The sequence below is a fragment of the Myotis brandtii genome, unplaced genomic scaffold (genome assembly GCF_000412655.1).
Source record: "Myotis brandtii unplaced genomic scaffold, ASM41265v1 scaffold358, whole genome shotgun sequence".
In the NCBI taxonomy this organism is placed as follows: Eukaryota; Metazoa; Chordata; class Mammalia; order Chiroptera; family Vespertilionidae; genus Myotis; species Myotis brandtii.
Window position 1 is genome coordinate 1,834,238 of NW_005363772.1, and position 6,946 is coordinate 1,841,183.

The 6,946-nt window shown below is 44.4% G+C and overlaps 1 protein-coding gene across 1 annotated transcript in view; it reads right to left on the reverse strand.

The window, feature by feature from the left end:
• Positions 1-6,946, reverse strand: part of BCAT1 (branched chain amino-acid transaminase 1, cytosolic) — an 89,946-nt gene that overhangs the window by 55,320 nt on the left and 27,680 nt on the right. The gene's annotated exons all lie outside the window — the stretch shown is intronic.

Consider the following 6,946-nt stretch of genomic DNA (forward strand, 5'->3'; position numbering starts at 1 on the left):
TTGCAGCCAGGATCGGACAGTTTGCATGGGCTCTTATCTGCCACCAACCTCCTTGTGCAAACTAAGTCAGTCGGATTCATAACTTGGGGTGTCGCGGGGCTACCAGGCTCATATTCCCTGAGAGCTGTTTCTACCCACATATTCATCATTTTCAGCCAAAATGGACTACCAAGGGCTCCCAATGAAACTGTTTTGACAGTTTTCCGATATAGGCCTGGGAGAGCGATATTTAGAAAGAGGACTGGGAAAGTGATGTTTGAGCTACTACTGGAATAGAAAGATGGTAATACCTATTGTCTCCTCTGGTATGTTCCCCTGGCAATAGGGTAATGTCAGCCTACATTATGAGCCTTCAAAAGGCTTTTAAAGTAATAGGAAGTGATGACTTGGGCTGACTTGAACTAGGGAAGGGAGGAGGGCAGTTTATTTTGGGTAAAAGCAATTAAACCTGGTCTGGTTTTAGAGTTGACTTTATACAGCCCTAAAGATAATACAGCTGTAATCTTATCAAAAAAACAACATGTCCTTCTTCCTCTCCTCCTCCCCTTTCCACAAGGCACAGAAAAGCCTCTTTTACTGGGGTGGAGTCCCAGGCTCCAAGGACCATAGAGCCCAGGCAGGTCACGTCATCAAAATGTGTCACTGGAAACCTGGAGTCTCTTCTTAAAGAAAATTTAAAATCAAATCTATATACATAAAAGCCTAAGCAACCCACCAACCAGCCGACCGTCTCGTAGCTATGACGTGCACTGACCACCAGGCGCAGATGCTCAATGCAGGAGCTGCCGAGTGACAGCAACTTTGCAGAGTGCCCTCTTGCACTCCGGGACCCCTCAGGGGATGTTGGACGCCGGTTTCGGCCCAATCCCCACAGGCCAGACCGAGGGACCCCACCAGTACATGAATCCGTGCACCAGGCCTCTAGTTTTTAAATAAAAAAATAAAGACTAGGTAAACACTATAGCTGCCAGTTTGAGACTCCTGCCCAAAACTTAAGAATAAGAAACTCTTGCCCTGCCCGTGTGCTCAACGGCCAGAGCATGGGCCCATGTACTACCTAGTTAGATTCCAGGTCAATGGCAGGTACCTGGGATGCATGTTCATCCCCAGCCCCATCAGGATGCTTGTGTGCAGGAGGCAACCAACCCATGAGTATCCCTCATATGATCTCTCTCTCTCTCCCTCTCTCTCTCTTTCTCTCTTCTCCCTCTCTCCCCCTCCCTTCCACTCTCTCTAAAAAAATAAAGATCAATGGAAAAAATATCCTCAGGTGATATTTTTTAACCAAAAAAAAGTAAGAAAAAAAAGAAACCCTGGCTTGAATAATTATAAACAACTTATTTGCACTCCGAAGGTTGATTTAAATGTCTACACAAGACATTAATTCAGAGCCTGTGATGGTTTTAAAGGTAGCCACTACACAACTTCATTTTTTTTTCATTTTTATGGCTATTTTTTTAATATATTTTTATTTATTTCAGAAAGGAAATGAAAGGGAGAAAGAGAGAAACATCAATGATGAGAGAGACTCAATGATCAGCTGCCTCCCGCATGCCCTCTACTGAGGATCGAGCCTGAGACCTGGGCATGTGCCCTGACCAGAATCAAACAGTGACCTCCCAGCTCATAGGTTGATGCTCAACCATTGAGCAACACCAGCAGGACAATTTTCTTGCTATTTTAAAAGTTACCTATAAATTCACCCTTTTCAGTCAAGAAAGCATACATAATACAAGATTGGTGTTCTGAAAGAATAAGCACAGTGCCACCTCTACCTTTCCTCCCTTTCGAGCCAAAATCTTTGAAAGTGCCACCTGTATTAACTGTTCCTACTTCCTCCCCCTTCAAGTGACTATAGTTTGATGTTTGTCCAATGATTTCACCAAAACAAGGTTCCTAATAGCCTTCATTTTGCTCAACCCAATGGCATTGCTTCCTGTGCATTTTCATGGTTGTATCTATACACTGATGACTCCTAAATATAGTATATACTTTTTCATTCTACATCTTTCTTGAGCAGTAAGTACTTAACAGTAAAAACATCTATCTGACATATTTTGATGTATGTAACATGTGTGAAGGCACTGACCTAGGTACTGGGGATGCAATGTAAGTCCACATCCATCCCATTATCATGAACTGCCTCCAGCCAGGTAGAAAAATGTTACTTATGTAACTAATCTCAAAAAGGCAAAATTGCAAATCTAAAGTGCCACCAACGCTTTCAGAGCCTCTAATAATGAAATGTAACACCTGGAAAGGCTTTCCATCAAGATTCTTAAGCAAAGATCTAGAGGATAAATATTTATATTATATTATATTATATTATATTATATTATATTATATTACTATGTTTCCAAGCTCATCTCCTCCCTTACCAGAACAAATCTCTCTCTGTCTCTAGGTCCTCATTCATAAATGATAACAGAGCCACACCTACACGAAAATGGTTAATAATTCAATGAGGTCGCACATGTGAGCACCTGGGTGTGCCTAATATGAGACTAGGTCAATAAATATAAGCTACTGCTCCTATTGTAACGATCTGATCTTCTTTTTTCTTTTTTCACCCCATTTCAATACCCTCCCTTAGATTGCTATACCGGGTGATTATTTTCTTTTCTTTCTACTTTTCTGCATCTTCATAATGAACATGTATTATTCCTAAGATTAAAAATATTTTTTATCCTGAAATATTATCCTAGATTGGAACATGTTTGCCGAGTCTTTCTCAGAAGAAATGCCTGGGGTGGATTTATCTCCAGAACACGGCGACCGTAAGCGCCATGTCTCTGGGCTGAGTCATTTACTGACCTTAACGTCACTTCGTGTCTCTGATAAGCCACACAGGGCCTGTGATTGATCATTTTAATGTAGAATTATCACAGATGTTTGCCCCATTTCCTTTCTCCGTGGAACACCATCTAGAGAGCACTCTGACACTGCGTTAAATTCCCAACCGTGCCTTTACGTTATAGGTCCTAAGGTGGCCATTGTGTATGATTAAGTCTGTACATAAATATTTGATGTGGTGCCAGACAGGGGTCACAGAGCAGGGCATTGGCAGGCAGACTAAGCCCAGAACATCTATCACAGCTGTTAGACCCTGTGTTCCGACCTTTTAGCCCAAGGATGGCAAGGGGACTGCTCCGGTGCCTCTCAAGTTCCCAGACAAGAATTAGCAGAGGAAAGGTGCTGGTTTAACCCGGGACTGGTCTGGGAGACCCCCCCAAGGAAGACATGTCCCCAAGTTGTCACACTTAAGCAGTGAACAGTTAATGGGGCGACAGTGGGGTACAGCCCAACAGCCTGAGCTCATGGGCAGAGGACCTGCGGTCGAGCCTCAAATGGACACAGGCAAGCCAGACAGCCCTTTGGCCCAGGCCACAGTCCCTGAGCATGTCCGCGACCTGAAAATGACAGGCTGGGCTCCAAATGCTACCATTTCATGACTGTAATACAGATAATGGGTCACAAATGTGCCAGGGGCCTCGAGAGTGGCTTTTGTGAGCAGGTCACAACACACAGACTTGGGACAGCCGAGTCATCATCTGCTCTGTGCCTCACTGAGACTCGCTGAATCGTGGATCGCAGAGACCTCGGCATTGGGAGCCGCCACCTGCTTGTTTCGTGTCTGTGGAGATGGTATTATAGTGGTGGGTTTTACAGGAACTGTCTGGTATTGGATGTGACAGTTGACAGGATGTTATCACTAAAACAGGACCCTAAGCAGCCCACTTCCCCCCTCTCTTGCTTCAAGTTTAGGAACTGGTACTCCCTTTCCCGCCCACACGTGGACACAGAATCACCCATCACCTGCCACCAGTCTCTGCAGGTGCAGATGTGGGGACCCCCTGCCTAGCATCATTGACTAAGTTCCTGTGAGCCACACAGGCATCTGCCTTCCTCATCCTTCCCTGGCCGGCAGATTGGGACAGAGAGGGGGTTGCACATGCCCTCTTTAAGTTCACATGGGACCAATGGCCACATGACATTCGTGGCCCCGGCACCAGGCGCAGAACAGATATTACACATCTATGCAGTGAGTCCCTTGCTGGCCTGTCAAGAACTCACTAAACAACAGCCTCGGCAGCTCAAGTTCCTCAGCCTGGCCTGTGCCCTCTCTCAGTACGGGAGCCCTTGGGGGATGTCCAACTGCCAGCTTAGGCCCAGGAGGGGGCCTAAACCATCAGTCAAACATCATTAGCTCTGGCGCAGAGGCAGGAAAGGCTCCCACCACCACTGCTGCGCTCACCAGTCATGATCCCGGCTTCTGGCTGAGCAGCACTCCCCCTGTGAGAGCTCACTGACCACCAGGGGGCAGCTCCTGCATTGAGTGTCTGCCCCCTGGTGATCAGTGCGAGTCATAGCGACTGATCGTTCTGCCATTTCAGTCGATTTGCATATTACCCTTTTATTATATAGGATCATATCATATCATCTTACCTAATAATAGGCAAACATGTAAATTGACCATCCCTCTGCTATGCTCGCCAGCCAATCAGGAGAGTATGCAAATTAACCCAACAAAGATGGCGGTTAATTTGCATACGTAGGCGCAAAGCGAAGACTGAAGGCTCTGGCCGGAGCAAAGGCCTGGGTCCCGGGTGTCAGAGGAAAACCGGTGCCGGCAGCCAGGGGAAGGGAAGGCCTATTGCATGAATCTCTTCGTGCAACGGGCCTCTAGTATTATATCATATTATACTAGTGGCCCGGTGCATGAATTTGTGCACATTGAAAGGAAATTAATTAGAAGAAATATTTTAATATCACTATTCACCCTTTCTCTATACTAGAAGTGTCAACCAAATTCACAATCGACAATGACAGATCAAAACATACATGTGTGATTGGCACCAGTGAGAGCTTTATATGTATCGTGCATGCGTGAGTCATTATTATTGTAGATCACACAGAAAGAACAAAGGGTAAAATATTTAACTGCAGCAGTGTTTGACTATATTCTGTGCAGTGAGAAAACCTGAAGTCATTTTCATGGTCCACCATTTCTTACTTCTTTCCAGTCAGGTCAAATGTCTAAGCTTTCTAAATCTCTGTTTTCGGGCTAATGAAAATAGGATTCCACTGAGTCTCCTCTCTACCTACTCCAGGACTTCTGTGAGGATAAAATGAGATAGGCATGGGAAAAATGCTTCACAGACTTTTGGTTAAAGTGTAAAATGTTTGCACCTGGCTATAAAGCAAGTCGTGTTACTGGGCTGAAGAAACTGCAAAGAGGCTACAGCCGTGGGCAAACTACGGCCCACGGGCCGGATCCGGCCCGTTTGAAATGAATAAAACTAAAAAAAAAAAAAAAGACCGTACCCTTTTATGTAATGATGTTTACTTTGAATTTATATTAGTTCACACAAACACTCCATCCATGCTTTTGTTCCGGCCCTCCGGTCCAGTTTAAGAACCCATTGTGGCCCTCAAGTCAAAAAGTTTGCCCACCCCTGGGCTAGTAGCTAGGGAGAGGAAGCTGGGCGTTGCTACATGACGTCATTACCTGGCGCCCACAGCTACCGTTTCCAGGCTGGGCTGTGCTGTGGGCAGAATAATATCTGCCAGAGGCTCAGCCACTTATGATATTCTGGGCACTTTGGGTACACATTTCTTGTCTAATACCCCAAAGAGCCCCCCTCCATCACCACCACCACACACCATAGGTTCTATTTCATGGATTTCCAGAGAGGTCGGCTACATTTCCCAAGATCAAACAGCTGTAGGTCAAGTCAGTTTGACCACAAGCTTGGTCATCTTGCCTTCCGTTCCAATGACTCTAAATTTTATGTTTCTGCACTCCTATTAATAATAATTTGATCATGTGTGGCATCTTCTATTTTCCAAAGATCAGAATGCATTTTCCAAAGATAGCTTCAACCTTTTATCTTTCATTGCATATGCTCTTCTGCTCAACCCCATCATGAGGTGGTTTATTTCCCCCACCCTTCTGAATCTAGGTGGGCCCTATGACTCTCTGACGAATAGAATATAGCAGAAGTGTAGAAGTGGTGCTGTACCAAGTCTAGACGTACACTTTAACTAGCCAGGGAGCTTTTGCTTTCTTCCTCTTGAAGGCTCTTGAGACTTCCCCATCTGGAACCCAGCCACCAGGCTGTAAGAAGCCCAAGCCCCATGGAGAGCCATGTGCAGGATCACTAGTCACCAGTCCCAGATAAGCTCCCAGCCAACATCCAGCATCAACTGCCAACCATGTGAAACGTCTGTCTTGAACATTCAGTTCACTTAAGCTTTCAGATGACTGAAACCACATGGTAGACCCCAGACTAAAACTACTCAGCTGAGCCCAGACAATGCAGCAGATCGATTTTATAGCGATGTTAACCCAAACAGCATGCAAGCCTAACATGTTTATTCTGTTATTTAAGAAAATAACCAAATACATGTCATACACAAAAATAAGAATAAAAAAGATGAGATAAACATGAAATGATTAGCATTTTAAAATATCTTCCTAATTATGATTGTTTTCTTGTACCATCCTTGGCTAAAGGCACAGGACCAAGGAATTATAAATGATAATAAATATATCTTTTAAACAGTCTTATTGATGGTACCGATATCTTGTGCCCCACTGTTTGTCAGTTCTGACTACAGCATTGCTATTTTTATCTCAGAACATGGATAATGAAGAACTTATACTAAGAAATGGAAAAATATTAGCTCTGTCTTATTTTTGTTGTTTTCTGGTTTTTATATGACTAATATTTTATTCTGGCTTTCTGCTGTTATTTTTTGTTTGCAGAAATCTTTTAAAACCAGTTGTCCCTTTTGTAAGGATTATCAGTGAACACAGGCTGACATAATCTGTAAATCTCCTTAACCAGGTTCCCATAATCACAATCACAACCTGCTAAGGGAGGGTGACCGCACAGGCTGCACAGGGACCGCTTAGAGCAGTGACACTGCCCTTCCCCCACCC